The sequence below is a fragment of the Equus caballus genome, chromosome 4, assembly GCF_041296265.1.
Source record: "Equus caballus isolate H_3958 breed thoroughbred chromosome 4, TB-T2T, whole genome shotgun sequence".
In the NCBI taxonomy this organism is placed as follows: domain Eukaryota; kingdom Metazoa; phylum Chordata; class Mammalia; order Perissodactyla; family Equidae; genus Equus; species Equus caballus.
Window position 1 is genome coordinate 70,626,963 of NC_091687.1, and position 17,824 is coordinate 70,644,786.

Below are 17,824 nucleotides of genomic sequence, written 5' to 3' on the forward strand. Positions count from 1 at the left end.
GTCAAATAAACGCTATGCAGAATGAGGTGGTGCATCACACAGTAACATGAGGGGGCGAACAAATGGGGCATTTTGGTGATGAGTTTTTACTTAGCTCAAACTTCTTTTCCTAAGTGGCATTATTAATAATTCACCCAACCACCCCAAAAGGCCTTTCTGATTTAACTTTAATTATTGCGATGACTGTTTAATTCAATTCCCTGTGGCCTGACTCCACTAGACAGACTGATAGCTGTCTCCTTCTCCTTCTTCCCCTTCCCCACTCATACTCTTCCCTCCCATCCATGAATGCAGCAAACAAGTCAATCAACAGGTGTGGAAACACCAAGCACTTGCCAGCTCCTGCCGGATAAACATGGGTAAGTTCTTTATTATTTTGATGAGTCAATTTTCTTATCTAGAAAATAGTATACAAATAGTCCTGTTGAGGCTGTTGTCAAGATTCAGTGAGTCATTACATCTACAGAAAATGTACTAAACAGTGCCTGGCACACAGCAATGCTCAAGGCAGGTTAGCTATTCCTGTGGTGACTGATTTGATTCCAATTGCTGGGAGAACTGAGGAATTCTATCATTCTAACTCTCCATGCTGAATTTCAGGGATTCGATTCAACAATTTTTTTTTTTTTTTTTTGAGGAAGATCAGCCCTGAGCTAACATCTGCCACCAATCCTCCTCTTTTTTGCTGAGGAAGACTGGCCCTGAACTAACATCCATGCCCATCTTCCTCTACTTTACATGTGGGACGCCTGCCACAGCATGGTTTGACAAGTGTAGGTCTGCACCCAGGATCCGAACCAGTGAAACCCCGGCCACCGAAGCAGAACATGTGAACTTAACTGCTGCACCACCGGGCCGGCCCCAAGATTCAACACATTGATATTCACTTTGACTTATATTGAGCAACTCTATGGTCACCTGAGAGTCTAAGGGAAGCATTTTTCATTATCTTCACATTTATGTTTCTAATGTGTCCCACATGCTACAAATGCCAGGAAGAGGCAGTGGGAAGAAGCTTTCTCTCTCAGGAGTGAACAGAACAGATACAAGGGTGCAGTTAATTCTGGTACCTGAAAGAGTACCATTCTAGAGCCACGTGAAGACCCACAGCACTCTTCTGTCAAAAGGACATTGTTTTAAAGGACAAGCCAATGAGATTTCCCATGTACAATTATTTCACGTGCATTTATTTATGAACCAGATGATCATGCTTCTTTCTCTTTTCCTCTCTCTGTTATTTCATTTCAAGTCCCATAACTCTAGTTTCACCAACCTTCCAAGCTCAGGAGTGAGAAAACCACCATGTTCTAGAGTCATTTCCAAGACTTCTTAATCGGAGCCTTGGGTGAAAATGCCCAGGACCTCATTTGGGTACTGAAGCTGCAGCTTAGGCAGCAGGTGTCTGGGATGGGGCTAGGGCAGTGGACTCATTGGCAAAAAGGAGATAATGAACTTGAGGCTATAATAAATTCTTGCCTACTCACCCAGGACAGAGATTCTGCTTGATCCTGAAATGGGCTGCCATCAAAGTGTTATATTATTATGCATAAATGTATTTTCTTAGGGCCAGGGGAGAGTTTCATAGCTTTTAAATTCTAGACATCCATGATCCAAAAATAAGTTAATAACTACTCAATTTTTTTTTTTTTTTTTTTACATTTTTACTGCTTCCATAAAAGGCTGTTTCTTCTCTCATTCTTGCCAACAGGTGCCAGCACTTCACTCATGTAAAGTAACACTACTTGGGGAGAGAAGAGACCAAAAGAGGATGGAGAGTCATTTTAATAAGATGACTGTCACTTCATGCACATCCACTAGAAACCAGACTTCCTCAAAATTGTGCATGTATCAAAGGGTATCGAGGAGGGAGAAGCAGCAGGGAGAGTCTACACGTATACACTTGCCTCTGATCAGGTGGCATTCTCAATTTAGCACACCATCTCGAGCCTCTTGGGATCAGAGGACAGCCTACATTCCCAGAGAGGCCTTCAGCTAACAAACAGGTCACTGACCCAGTCAAGTGATCAGGTTTCCCCTGTATTATATTCTGTCACCCACACTTGAGAAACTCTCCACCTCCTCCTGCAGTGTCAGCCCCACTTCTTTACTGGTCACAAGAGTAGAAGGTCTCTCCCCAACACCTGATCACCCTAACCCTGACTTCAAGTCTTCCACAGGCAAAACCTTCCTAGCTCTTTTGTTTCTTTACCCATTCATCACAGATCCCATTTAGGACACAGCAAATTTCATTCTAGAGCCACGTGAAGACCCACAGCACTCTTCTGTCAAAAGGACATTGTTTTAAAGGACAAGCCAATGAGATTTCCCATGTACAACTATTTCACGTGCATTTATTTATGAACCAGATGATCATGCTTTTTTCTCTTTTCCTCTCTCTGTTATTTGAATCCAAGTGGACTGTAAATAGAAGACACCAAACATGCTCTCAGTCTCCCTGGCACTTAGGATGGAAAAAATCACATTTTTATAAAAGTAACAGTGATGAAGCCTCAAAATCAGCAGACAGAGATGCTGGGGAGAGGTTCTTAGGCGGAGATGGAAGCCCCAAGTTCAGTCTCCTGTCTCTGTACCCAAGCCCACGGCAACGCCTCTCCTCTCCATGTTCGGAGGATTACAGTTCCTCTGGAATCCTACACTGTGCTTGAGTTCTGTCTCGCCACGTATATTTTTGAGTTTGCAGCTAGAAGGGTCCCTAATGGCAAAGAGTTTCTCCTTCCCTACGCCATCCCTCCATTGCCTGTTTGCAGTATTGCTTTCTTATTTTTCGGCTTCTATCCAATGAAATTGAGAATTTCATCAGCAGTGTCAGAAAATTAAACCCCAGGGAGCAAAGCAATAGCTCAGGGCATCCCTCCTCTGGCAAGGGGCCAATCCCTGAATATAACTTTGCAAACCCTCTCTGGTTTTCAGAGGTTTAAAAGGATGCAAATGCAAGAGAGAGTCATTTCAAAGCATGGTTTGTGACAGCTAAAATATCTCTGATTGCACTTCAACTCATCTTTGCAATTCATTTTTAAAAAGAGAGAGAACATATTTCAATTTAGAGACTGGTTTCATGAAAGAAGGAAGGGACACGACCTGGCTCAGTCGCACACTTCCCAAGCCGAGAACAGCAGCGCACGCAGAAGAGATGCTTCTTTCTGTGGCTGGGCGTCTGAAGTATTTGACAGATCATTGTAATAACATCTCTCTACACAATGCAAATACCAACAACACAATCAGGCAGCTCATGGCTTGGCTCCGTGTCTGCACCTTTCTCTCTCTTCCCAGCAATGCACAGGGTTGACTCTTATTAATTTAGTTTTAAAAGCATCTTCTTTTGAAATGAATCAATATCCAGGGAGATAAAGCAAAACTCTGCTCCTCACACTAATCCTAACTAGACAAACCAATGTCCCAGTATAATACACAGTCAACTACAAATCCGATCATACCCAAGCAATGCATGCAGCCTTTGGAATACAGAAGCTTACACATCACAGAAACCCTAAAATGCCTGTTCTTCCATGTGCTTGCTACAATTCGTAGTTTTCTCGGCAGAGAATAGGACAAAGCTACATCTTAGCCCAGGCTGCTAATAGCAGCGGACAGATGTGTAAGACTGAGGTTTACTCACCAAGCTCCTGTAAGTCCATCTTTCCCAACTACAAATACTGCTTCTAAGCTGCTATTACCACCAAATGTCTTAGAGTCGTCCTCCAGAAGAACAATGTGCTGGAATACCAGATGGTTCCTGAAAAAGCTGGCTCATGAAATAGGTTTCCAGTTGAGCCATGTGAATGGAGACCCGCCGCACACCTTTGAATGGTATACACTTCAAGTCCAGAAGAATAAGCATGTAGCTTTGCTTATGTTTATGGAGCTGGAGCCCAGGGGTGCTCCGATTGGCAGGAATCTCGGAAAGATCAGCCAATCAAAGGGAGCCTCCATTTCAGGGAAACTCCTGCTCATTTATTTAGCATCTTCCGAGATCATCGGCTTTTCTAGGAAGAGCTTTTCTCTTACACTATCACAAAAGAAAAACAATAACTTCATTTCAATTTTAGTGCCCTATCTCTTTCATTAATAAACATATAGCTCATCTTCTGGGTACCCTTCAATACCCCGACTTTTCTTATAAAGAACTAAAAAAAAAAAGGAAGAAGAAGGAAAAGAAAGAGCTGGTGATGGGCTGAAGATAGTTCATATTCATCAGCCTCCACCTTGTTGGGAGAAAGGAGGGGGGAGTTCCTGGGCTCAATAATTACTGATTCTGTTGCCATGGCAACAGACTGGCTGCAGCGAGTTGGATTCGTGTAGAACATCTGCTGCCAGACCCATAATCAACTGCAATCTCTTCTCTCCCCCTCTCCCTACTTTTATTTGATTATGAGTTTGCTTTCTTTCTCCTCCTCACATACAGTTTTTGTCCAGAAATGTCAAGTGACCGCCTCACTTTGTACGCACAGCACGTGCATCCCACGGGTACTCACATACCCAGAAATGCGTGCATGCAAGAGTGCATCCCAGCAGGGTTCCCACAGGAGGATCCACACTCAGATTCCTACTCAGGAGGTAAACAAACACAAACAGCCCCTCCTGTGCCTCCACTCCTAATTAAAATTTACTGTAATATTAACTTAAAGAATTAGTGCGGTATCTTTTAAAATATTTGTCATCTAACAGCTCTGAAAGCCCCCAAATAAAAGTTTGCAATGGCATTTCTCCGAGGGCACTGTGGTGGTTCCTAGCAAACTTTTGGAATGAAGCGATTAAACTGGGAAGCTTATGGAAGATTTTTAAGCACAAAGTCTTTGGGCTCAGCTTTGTCTCGGCATTAGCACCTCACCCAGGTGCCCTGAACACTGGAGATCTCCCTGGGGATTTCCTCAGCCTATTTACATCCTCTCTGACTCCTCCCCTGCCTGCTCCAAAGTCTCCTGGTTGCATGACCAGAGTTAATATGACTCTGGATGTGTTCCTATTTTTCTCTTTAACAGCAGGGGCCGCTACTGAGCAGCAAACGGGTGCAAGCCTGGTCAGACCCAGGAGGGGGATCTGATGGTGAAGATCTCACATGTGGGTCTGCAGGAAGCCCTCAATTCTACTTTTCTGACTGAAAAAGTTAAGTGTCAAAGAAGGCTATGATTCTGGCTTCAGTTAGAGAGAAAAGAATTATTGTCTGTGCCATCACTGTGAATTTCAAGGAGAACCTTCTCAGTTTCCTGAAGGTCTCTGCAAGCCTGGTGCCCTGAGACCATGAATGACGCAGACCAGGTTTTGGAGGGGGCTGAGGTCTGCTCTTTGCATGTTCTGGCTTTTGAAGCCCAGGTGAGCTATCCATTTACCACACACTCACTGTCTCATAAGAAACAGTAGCCCTGGGCCTCCTTTTTCCCTGACTCTCAGTCCAAACCCCATTTCTATCCACCTCCAAGTGCTCAGTTCTGACCCATGGTCTTGATGTTGGATTTGCTCTTTTGAGAAACTGAATCCCGGTTTTCCATTTTGTCTCTTTGTGCCACTGTGAGCCTGTGAAAAAATTCTCACCCAGGTTCTGCCTCTCATATACCCAGATCCAACACTGGTAATCTTTCTCAGCTCTGCCCTCCAGGGCCGTGGCTAGCTCAGGTTTTCTCTGCCACCTTTCTAGAACATCTCTAACCTCTCCTGCCTACTCTCCTCTGCCTAGAGACACCTACCTTTTGCTCTCTCACCCACCTGAGACTGTCCGAACCCTCAATTTTTTTTTTAAAGATTTTATTTTTTTTCCTTTTTCTCCCCAAAGCCCCCCAGTACATAGTTGTATATTCTTCGTTGTGGGTCCTTCTAGTTGTGGCATGTGGGACACTGCCTCAGCATGGTTGATGAGCAGAGCCATGTCCGAGCCTAGGATTCGAACCAACGAAACACTGGGCCGCCTGCAGCGGAGCGCGCAAACTTAACCATTTGGCCACAGGGCCAGCCCCCAACCCTCAATGTTTTTATGCAGAAGCATGTCCTTCCAACCAGGTCTTCCCTCAATCAAAATTTAATTATTTGTTCAACAAATATTTAGTGAGTGTTTGTCTGTCAAACACAGTGCTAGTGACAAAACAAAGTGACAAAAATGGCTTTTGCCTTACAGCACAATGACTCTAGTGGAAGAGGCAAAAAATATTAAAGTATAACTGTGATTGGGGTATGAAGGAGAGCTATGAGCACAAATAAGAAAAATACTTGACCTAGTCAGGTAAGGAAAAGTATCTCAGAGGAAGTGATAGTTGAGCTAAGATCTAAAGGAAGAGTAAAAGTTAAGGTATTGAAAGTGAGGGGAACAGCATCGCAGACATAAGGAATAGTACATGCAAAGATCTGCCTAGATGCACACTGCCTAGGAAGGAATGTGGCATCTTTGAAAACTCAAAAGAAGCCAAATGTTGCTGATCACAGTGAGAATGATTAAAAGGATGGTGTGAGACGAGCTTGGAGCGCAAGCAGAGGGTGACCTTCAAGGGTTCTAGAGACCACATTAAGGAGTATGGCTGTTATCCTATGAGCAATGACAAGCCACTGAAGAACTAACTCCATTAAATGACTCCCTGTCCCCCTACAACACCTACATAACTCAATATATTCCTCAATTGATCTCCATAATATATTAACAGGATATCAGTCTGATTAAAACAATCTATTTCAAGGCATCTATAACCTGTTGAACTGGTCTAGTTGTTGACATTTACTGAACAATTAATAATCCAGGTAGCATTATAAGCACTTTATCTGGATTAACAAATTTAGTCCTCACAACAACCCCGTGAGGTATTATTATTATCCCTATTATGCAGAATGAGGAAACTGAGGCATAAGGAGGTTAAGTAACTTGACCAAGTTTACAAAGATAAAAAGTGGGAGAGACGGGGTTTGAACTGAGGGATTCTAGCTACAGTTTCTTTAAGTCTGTTCTATGGGGACCACATGGATCAGAATCATTTGGAGTTCTCATCAATATGCAGAAGGCTGGGGTCTTCCTGAATCCTTCCTAAACCAGGTTCTCAGGGAGTGGAGTCTAGGAACATTTTCCCCAGCTCTCCATGGATTCTTACACACACGACAGTTTGAGAATCAGTGCTAAGAGACGCTTGCATAAAGGGAAAGGAGACTAACCCTAAGTTAATCTTTAATGTATAAAATGGAGAAAGGTGTTTCTTTCTTGAGAATAGGAGTTTCACTACTCCAACCCATCCCAACGGATCTGTTTACATCGGAACAAGGTCACCTTCCTTTGAACGACTGCAAATTCTAGAGTTGAGGGCAGACACTGTAACACAGTTAGGGGCTCAGGAGCTCTGCCAATGAGCAGGTATATGAAGAAAGAACAACTGAATTTCTAAAGACCAGATTCAGCAGGTAGTTAAAGATGCTATCGGACCTGCCAGCAGTAAGATAGGTAGATCACGCATTAGCAGAGACACTATGAAATGCCATATATTTTCTTTAGGTAGCTTTTCCTAGAAAATTCACTTTTAAGACAAAATTGCAAGGTAGACAGAGAGTATTTGTTGGCCTTCAGTCTGAGCCACCCCCCTCATCTATTCAAAAGCTAGCAAGTGAGCTCTTTGGTTCACCATTTTAGTTCTGAAAAATAGGCAGTTTCACCTACATTTCCAGAAGGGCCACTTTATACAAAATAGCTACAGAGTCTTTGGAGAAACACCCAAACAATTTTCCCATGGAATCTTGACTAGTAGTTTTGTTACTGAGTCACAGACTGGGTTAGTTAACGTGGCCGTTATTGGGTATTCTTCCCTTTCTAGACTGCGCAATGAAAAGAGTATGTATGAGCTTGGAGAGCTGCGGATGAACCTCAAAAGAAACGGAGACAGATTTTATTGGTTTGATAGTTGCACTACTGCTTGTCAAGCCCCCAAGAACTGATACGAAGCATATACCTAATGGACTTTCACTCCAGAAGCTCACAATGTATTATCAGGAGCATAGCATCAAACTTCTGACACATTCAGATTTATTAGCTGTTGTCTACCAGATAGGAGAAGGGAAGCACGGCATCAAATACCTAGAAAACTCAGGAGGAAAAGATCACCCCTGAGCATCTGAATAAAAATCAGAAGAAATCTCCTTCCATTTCACCCCCACGTTACAGCCTGTACTCTCGGCTCTGCTCTGGTTAGGCACTGCTGGTGCCATTTATCCTGCATTGTCTTGGGACAGATTCAATCTAATTAAATTCTATTCCTTTCCATAAACATGATTTATTAAATGTGTTATTACCAAATCTGATATAGTTTCATATTCCTTTGTAATACTTTTAAAATAAATTCACAAATCAAAAAGAATTCTGTTAGGTGACATGTACTTTGAGATCAGAAAATATAGACTATTGTATATATTGACTGCTGTAGAATCATTTCTAAACTAGCTGTCCAAATTTTCCTTAGTCTACCTACAGGTCTTAACTAAAATGAGCACAATTTATACTGAATATTTAAAAGGGTGCTGAAGGGGATTCTACTTACTGGGTTATAGAGATGAGGCACTAATAGCAAATCCTTCCATTTTCCAACTCCCAGTCCAAAACGGATTACTTCGGCAACCTGGGCATCCATTTCATCAAGATGCACGTTCATCGCTGGCAATGAATGTGATGGTAATAACCCCCTTAGCTCATGACATGGCTACATTGAGCCCCATTTTTCTTTGGTTGATTCATTCTTAAGAGGGAGGTCATTAGGGCCAAACTGAGTCTCAAGAAAATTCCAAACAAGTAGGATATGTACTGCAGAAGGCTCATCTCCAACTACATTTTAGCCTTCTTAGGGCACCTTCCTTTTCTGACCATGCATGTGAACATGCATATGCACGTGCGCCTACACATACACACACACACACGCTGACTTCACTTCCACCCCTGTCTAAAAGAAATATGCCCAGCACAGACCACAGAACCAGACTATATCTCCCAAGGGTGTAGGGTCAGAAGTAGAGACTCTGTTCTAATAGGTCAGAAGCATAATTACTGTTGGCTCAGTTCGACTTCTTTATTTCACTCAAGAGACATTGGACAGAGATTTCTCTAGCCCGTGGGGTGGATCAGTGTATAGTTATCTCTGATTTTTTTTACATGGTACATTTTAAAACCAAAACATATGCAAAACCTCAACTAGACATATCTTTTTATCCCCAAGGGGAGATGATCATAAGAATATTCCATAGAAAAATCCCCAAACGCAGACAGCTGCTTCTCTTTTTCTCACCCTCATGGTGAGATGTTCATAAGCAGAAGTTAGAAAGCCTGCTATACTGTCACTTTATCTCTAGGTCCCAGGATGCTAAGTTCTATGTGACATAGTCTCAACATCTGTCGGAGAATGAGAAAAATAACAGCAAGTGCATATACAGTGCTTACAATGGGCCAATACCATAAAAATGCCCTTTTTCCAAAAAGGGAAACTAAAACCCATGACATTTGAGGAGTATGTTTATAGTCACTATCCAGTAAGTGATAGACTCTGGATTCAAACTCAAGTGTGTTCGTGGACACTACAAGCAGTATACTACACCATAGCCTCAGAGCTCGCACAAGCAAAAGGTCTAGAGCAGATGGGATTGTTCCAATAGCAGCCTAAGGTTGAGTTATACTTTGTAACTCATATTTATAAGGCATTAATATGAGGAAGTTTATTTCCCTGGACTTTACTATTTTTGTATTTCCCTTAAAAATATAAGCAAAACCTACATACACTGAAATAAAACCATATCCATAAAATGCAAACTTATCTATAAACAGATCTTCAACCCACACATTTCTTCTTCCCTTCTCCAGAGCACCAACCTCTGACAGGTGACCATGCTTTGCTTTCATAGGCTTGGGGAGTCAAGGTCTGGAAGTCCTTGGGGCATGATGGACTTGACCAAATGGAATGGTTGACCTGAGAAGAACCTGTGGGTCAGAGGAGCAAGGCCTGATATAATTCTTCTCTTATAATTCTGAGTGCCTTCAAAGAGATAGTTGGCGAAATTCTGAGAGCTTATCATCTTGCCAGCTTGATTTTTCCAAATATACCAGGGAAATGCACTCCAGAATTGCAGGCTGATGAAAAATCATGCCAAAAGGAAAAATGAAAATGCCAAAATCCTCAGCTTAGCCTTGCCAAGCATGTCCTGGCAATATGGTGGCAAAAAAACTGCTGGGCCAATGGTATAACATTCTTTAGATGACGTAAAGTGGTAAACAGTTTCTTCACCATTAGGAAAAGGGAAGCTTCTGAGCTGTAATCACATTCTTTTTGGTTTTCAGATCTAATGCATAAATAAACCTCTACCAAGTCTGAAACATATATCAATTTCACATGCAAATAATTCCATCTTTCAAGAAAAAAATAGTTTCTGATATTCTCAATAAGAGGACCAATTTCATTGCAGTTGGTAGAGATTAAATCTGTTTTATCAAATGGTTAATACTGGATGCTCTTACTTTCTCTGCTCTTTCTGCCCACAGGTTGACAGATAACCTATGTGTCCTGGTCTCCTGTTACAAGAAGGATTACACTGCAACAGAATAGGATAAGCCAGGGATGAGGGGGAAGAATGGACGGTTTGCTGTGCAAAAGGGAAACCAAAAAGATCAAGACTATAAGTAGAAGCAATTCTAGCCAGGCAAGGAGCAGAGAAGAGGTAGACACTAGAGATTTAGGCAGTCAATTCCAGGGAGGTCATGTTTGGAGATGTGGAGGGGGATAGGCAAAGCAGAAGGAGTCTGAGGACCTGTAAGGGGGTCCAAGAGGTCTGTACAGGGCCAGATATGGAACCACAATATGAAAACACCTCTAGGACCAAGGGGGGTCACCACATAGAATTCTAGAGCGAGGCCTGTTTAAATCTGGTTATTTTTACTATATCCATTGGTAAAGAAGTTGGCTTTGTTAGAAGCCAATCACATCACCATCATGTGCCCACAGTTTCAGTTAATATCACCAACAACCCAGGTCCTTTCTAGGAAAACCAACTCAAAGAGTGCCTACTCATGGCGTACCAGCATTGCTACCATAAGGCCAGGCTTGCTCTTAAATTCAGTCCTTCAATATCATCAGTTTGGAAGAGCCAGATTGCTTCAAATTGTTCTCTATTCTACTTCCAATTAAAGGAAGCTTTGAAATGTGAACCATGACCCCTAGGAAAATGATATTAACAAGTTCTTCCCAACTCTTACAAAGAAGGAAATTTGCAACCTAATTTGTGCAGCAATTAAATTCAGACCAAAATATAATTTTATTTTATTGCTCAGTACTTGCCTGCATTTTAAGCCAGTAATTGCAGGAAGGAGTTAATTTAATAATACAAATAAAAATTGGCCTCGAAGGGCAATAACGTGCAACATCCCTCCCCCTCCATGTATGAAATCCCAAGGCAGATATGAAACATGATTTCCAAAATGCATTGCCTACAATTCTCTTAACACAGTGACAAGCAGGAGAATTGCGAAGCAAATATTTCAGATAATCACATATGTTCAACCATGAATAAATGTTCTTGCTTATATTTTTGGGGAATCTATTGTGTGTTAGACATCTCTCATCTGTTCTGTACATACACTAAAAAAACATATTTCACCAAAAAAGTCCAGTTTGGAAGTAAGGAATTGGCCTCTATTCACTCAACTAACATTTAGGAAGTGCCTATAACGTGCTTTCCCATGTTGCCTCAGGTTTCTTTCAAGTCTTAGGAACTCAAGAATACAGCCTTAATAGCTTGGAAGTAATAAAGTTCCATTTACTGTTTTCTCTTCATGTATTTGTTATATTGCATGTCTTTTCCCAGTCAATTCTGTTCTGCTCACTTGGTAAGCTTCTACGCATACACTAAAACCCTTCTATGGAAAGTCCTTCCTCTATGTAATTCCCTCCTTTGAATTACTTTCGTACAATGTATGGGCTTTTGCTATTGCACATGTCACGCTATTTCATAATTGTCTCTTTCCAGGGCTATCCCTGAGACAGTGAACTCTTTAGAGTCAGATTTACTAACACGACACCAGGAATACCATCTCTAGATGTCTCTGGTATCTTAGCCAGGAATACAAAATCTTTTTGCAAACCTTTACGCTTAGGGAAGTTACAAAAGCCTTCTGAGTACTTCTCTGTCCTTCTACCCAACATCACGGATAAAGTTATGAGATGAGGATATCTTTGAAAACATCTCAGTGACTCATCTCATGTTTTCTCCCATTCCTTCCTCCTCCCACTCCTGCAATCCTCAGCCTGAGAGAAAAGAGAGTGTGCAGGAAAGCACTCTTGAAACCTCCCCTTCAGAAACCCATTTTACAAGCAGCCCAGGTGCTGGGCCCAGCTCTGTCTGCAATCTGGCTCATTTTTTCAAGGATGTCACATCTGCTCAGAACTTCCTTCCAGTTAATGAGTCTTCCTCAAATGGAGCCTCAGAGGGCTTTCTGTCTTAGTACCAATCAAGCTCAGGCTGAAGATGCCAGGCACTGGCTGAGCTAGCACAGCTGGCTCAAACCCATGCTTTATTTCAAGGAAGAATAAACAAACTTAGCCTGAATTTATAACATGGGGTGTTGAGGTCGAAGCGTTTCCTCTAGACCAGGAATACTGATCGGATCACATTTGGAGTTGGGTGACGGGTCTGCACCCCTGTATTTTAAGTTGTTTTTTAAAATATGACTGTAAGAACATACACGTTCAGTGGAGAAAACGTGTAACATTAAAAACATACTAAAAGAGAAAAAACTATAATTACTCACATCATGCAGAAGAAACCATTGTTAAAATCATTCAGATTTAAGGTTAAAACCTTCTTCGTTTGTATTTTTACTTAAAGACATAATTTTGCATTTGCTTTCTCTATAACGTAAAAGGTGTTTCTTATATTTAGATCCTATTCACAAATGTTATTTTCAATGACAGAAAAATTTAACATATAAATAAATATGCCTACAAATTAATTTATCATATCCTCGTTGCTGAATTGTTGGGTTATTTTCCATTTTCTTGTTGCTATAAACAACAATGAAATGAACATCCATATGCATACCTTTCTTTTTCTCTCTGGAAGGTCTGTGATTCTAAATAGCTGCACTGTAATGCATGGCTTTATAAATGAGGTCATCAATTGTTGTTGAATTTCCTAACAGGAACTTTGTCCCAACAGATTTCCTAAAATTCTACTGAAGTGTCAAGGTTTCTGCCAGCGAAGTTGTAACAAGGAGCCTTTTAATGTCACTGTGGATGCCAATTCTTCCTTTCCTTTTGTAGCTCCAAATCTTCCGCTCCATATAAACAAGGGAGGGACGGAGAGGAGGTGATCAGCTTCATGAAGAACCGGAGACTAGGTCTCCCAGGCTCAGGCACAGCCTGGTTGGGAATGTGAGTGTGTTTGCGAGCATCCCAGCCCCTGGTCTCTGTGCAGGAGCACATGCCAACACAAAAAATCAATTGGCTTTTGTCAGGCAGTGAAATACGACCAAAGCAAAACCTAAAGGTGTATGTAAGGCACGTATACAAAAAGCTTCCTTTTCCTTCTCTCCTGGAAATGCCTTAATTTTTTTTCCTGGTCTTAAAAGAAATTGTCACTCTAAAGAGTCACTACTTCTCCCATCATATATTAGCCACACAATGCCCTTCCCTTATGGACTGAATTTATTCAATAGTTTGCAAAGTTTGTTCTAGAATGTGCTTTTTCTAATTATCAGTTTACCGAAAAAAAGCAGCATTATCAGGTTCTTTTTTTTTTCCATTGGCTGGATAAAAATTCAATCCAGGTAACATTTGTTGACTACCTATCTAATTTTTTTGGTAGAAACCCTGGGCTAGAAAGGTGAGAAAGAATTTGTCCTTGTTCTCAGGAATAGTCAAGAAGGAGATCTATGGTTTTCAATGGGTCCTTCCAGGATTCTGTAGCATTGCCTGAAGGCAGCCATGCGGTGTGACAAGGAGTGGCCAGGGACCTGTCTGAAACAAGCTAACTGACTAAAAGAAACTCAGTGTGTGACTGAGTATGTTAAGTGCTACAAGAGAGGGAAAAAGCAAGTGTACCTAAGAAGAAACAGTTAATTCCACCTTCTGGAAGGGCTCCGCTGGGGCTATGAGCTGGACCTTGAAGGATGGGAAGAATTTCAACAGAAAGGATAAATGGTCTTCCTTGCTGAGGGAACATGGGTAAGGACAGAGACTTGGAAGTGCAAAGGACGCTCTGGGGTCCATCAGTATGATTAATTATAGGTTAGTAGGGGGTGTGTCGTAGGGCACAATAGGCATTTTATTTGGAAAAGTGGTTTGCAATACAATATGGAGCTTCTGTTACCATGCTATAAGAAGAGGGAGCCAAAGATTTTTGAATATGGATGTGTTATTAGAAGAACTGTGCGTTAGAAATGTGTTTCTGGCAGCTAGGGGAAAGAGAACTTATAGGTGGGCTGAGTCCAGATTGAGAGAGAACAAGCAAAGGACAAACACAGTCTACACAAGAGAAGATGGTGGCAGGAAGTAAGGAGGTAGTAATAAAAGCCAGACAAGCCCTTGTCATACACTGGTGGAGTCATGGGATCTGGAGACTTATAAGGAGAAGAGGTGAGGAAGCCAGTGATCACTCCAAGGTCCCAAATATAAGAGACAAGGTGGCTTGTCTTGCCACTCCTAGAGTTGAAGGATGGGTAAAGATGAGAGATGGTGGGTGGGGAGGAGGAGATGGTAGGAGAGAAACAAGAAGTGCTTGTAAAATGCCTAAGCTGGAGGGGTCAGTGAGAGGTGTAGCAGTGCCTCGGCAGTCATAGGGAATGGAGAGCATCCCAGGAAGCACAGGTGGGAACAGAAGCCAATGCTTCAGGGCGATGGAACAGGATGAGCATTGGGAAGAGAGCGTCAGATGTGACACTCAGGAGGTGACTGCTGACCTAAATAAAGCAATTTCTGTGGGTGGACGTGGGTGAACATCAGACTACAGCGAGTGGAGGCGGTGGGCAAGAGGAGATCGCATTCTCTCCTGGAAAATTTGCCAATGCAGGAAAGGAAAGAGATTGGATATGAACTTGAAAGAAGAACAAGGGTGAAAACAGCATTTTTAAGGATGAGAGAGATTTTGGTAGCTTTTTACACTGAAGAGAAGAAATTGAGTGAGAAGGAGGGAGGATGCCAATAAGCATAAAGGTGTAAAGGATAAAAGATTTATTTTTATAAATTTTTTGATGTCTATCTTTTTCATCAGAGCAGAGATTCAATGTGATTTCTTTCCAGTCTTAAATTAGAATAACTAAACAATTCCTTTCAATCTCCACTTGCCTCTAAGAAATCATGTCTTTTGTGGCTAAAGAGGTTTTCAAATATTCAAAATATATTATTAGTGCATTTTAGAGTCATCTTTCTCTTCTTGAGCTTAGTTATATTTTTAGTTACTTAAAAAAATTTTTTTTCTAAAAATATCATTAGTAACTGGAACAATGATAATTATTTTACTTCTTCTTTTATATGGTATATAATGTATCTATCTTATGTGTGTGTTCATTTCTAAAGCCACGGTAAGATAGTTTTTAATAGGAGAGAGTGGCCAACAGGGGCAAGTGCTGCAAAAAAGGCAAATAAGATACAGATTTAAAAATGTTCATCAGGGGCCGGCCTGGTGGTGCAGCAGTTAAGTTTGCACGTTCCGCTTCTCAGTGGCCTGGGGTTCGCCGGTTTGGATCCCGGGTGCGGACATGGCACCACTTGGCAAAAGCCATGCTGTGGTAGGCGTCCCACATATAAGGTAGAGGAAGATGGGCATGGATGTGAGCTCAGGGCCAGTCTTCCTTAGCAAAAAGAGGAGGATTGGCAGCAGTTAGCTCAGGGCTAATCTTCCTCAAAAAAGAAAAAAAAAGTTCATCAGAGGTCATTCTTGACTGTAAAAATCAGTCACCTTTGAGACCTAAAGAGGTTTCCAATTATTGACAATATAATCTACTGCTTTTTAAAGTCGTATTTCTCTGCTTGGTGAGGGCAGAAGACAGGTTGCAATGGATTAATAAGTTAATGGGAAGTGAAAAGAAGAGATGGTAAATAGAGGTAACCATTTGAGGAAACCCGGCCTGTGGGGGCAGGGTGCACAGAGGATCAAGAAAGAATTATTTATTTGCTTTTTAAAATGCAGGAGATTTGAGTACACGTATATGCTGGTGAGAAGATAGCATCCAAGAGGATGAGACTGATCAAGGATTAGAAAGGATAACTCACGGAGTAGAACCACAGAGCAGATAAGAAGGGAGAGAATGCAAAGCACAGAAGGAGGAATCCACCTCAGGCACCAGGGACACCTCTGTCTAGAAAGGAGAGGGTTGGTGAGTGCCTATGTAGGAGAACCACTCAGGCTCATGCAGTAAGCTAGAGGCAGAGCTGGACTAGAATCCATGCCTCCCCACACCTAGTCTGGAGCATGGTGTAATCTTTCTTGTCCTTTCCCTCATGAAATGGCCCAAGTGCTTTTCATATATTAGGATAAACCATAATGAATTTTTAATTTTGTAATTCAGTAATCATCAAGTAATGGCCATCTCATATGAGCAGCCTAATAGTGGCTCATTTAACCCTCACAACAACTATATTAAGTTCCGGAGTTCACAGATGAAGAGACTGAGAGACAGGGCAAGGTAATTCATCTTCCCAAGAACACTCAGCAAGGAAATAATGGAGCCAGGGTGTGAACGTCCCTCCTCGGTCTGGGGTCAATGCTCTTGACTTACTGAACTTATTGATTCAATTGATTCTTTCTTTGTGAATTTCCAAACCCTCCCACTGATTCCTCAGCCATGGGTGTGAGTTGGGGAGTGGGAGGTGGGTGGAGTGAGGAAGTAGGGGTGGGGAGCCAAGGCTGAGGATGTGTCTGTGGCAGCTTCAGGTCTCCATTATCAGCCAACTCTGTCGTAAAGTGTTTTATAACTCGAAAATTTAATGAATACAAAATTCTGGTAAACTGTGTCAAAAAACCATTGAAATCTTTTAGTTGCAGTCTTATTTTTCTGGTACTTGTACAAGTGGGTTTTATCTATCTGAAAAAATTCAAAAACAACTCTCTATCCCTGACTGACCAGTGTCTGCTTAGTTGAGTTTTGGAGCAAATATCCAGGAGTGCCCAGTGCCCTGACCACAATAAAAAAAGTTAAGCAGCTTTTTCTAACACACTTGAGGGTAACAGCCTCTCCATTTCATGTGTACTTTTTATCATGATACATACATTTTAATAAGAACAGCATCTCTGAGGCATGGATCTTATCCTTTTCTGCTTCTGCTTTAAGAACGCACCACAACCTGGGAGCTCTCGGACAGAATCCCATGCTCTGTTGCTTCACAAAATGGAAGTCTGGCTTTATATGCCAATGACATTTACTTCTGTGGCAGCTCAAGCGGCAAAAAGCCATATGCCATACGCGGTGGATCCAGCCAAGGCATGCAAAGGGATATGTGAAAGAGAAATAAGGAGAGCGGGACCAGAAGAGTTTTAGGGAGTTGACTGCCTCCAGCACTTAGAACACACAATCACTGTGACAAGAATCAAGTCTTCCTACTCTTCTGCCACTCTTGGGGAATGCAATTTTTCTTCTAACTTAAGAGAACTTTGAGCGATAAGGGTAAAATACAAAAGATAATTTTTGTGAACTGCATGATGTGCTCACATTTACTATTTAACACGCCTGCTACACAGTCACACGTTTCTTAGGTGTGCCTGGGGAGACAGCAGTCATGGAAATGGGATGGTCTGCCTGGAGGCACCATTGTCCTTGGCACTGGAAGGCCTCTCGGGGGCCATCCTGTGAAAGGATAAGCGCCATTATTGACGTTAT

The 17,824-nt window shown here is 41.9% G+C and overlaps 1 protein-coding gene across 24 annotated transcripts in view; it reads right to left on the reverse strand.

Annotated features, from left to right (window-relative positions):
- The window catches only part of ELMO1 (engulfment and cell motility 1), a 523,453-nt gene that overhangs the window by 128,124 nt on the left and 377,505 nt on the right, over positions 1-17,824 (reverse strand). The window contains exon 1 of one of the 24 annotated variants that reach the window (XM_005609302.4): positions 3,638-4,421. The exons of the other annotated variants lie outside the window; for them this stretch is intronic. The gene's annotated coding sequence lies outside the window, so the exon portion shown is untranslated. Of the gene's footprint in view, positions 1-3,637; positions 4,422-17,824 lie in introns of those variants that run through there. 24 annotated transcript variants of the gene reach the window in all.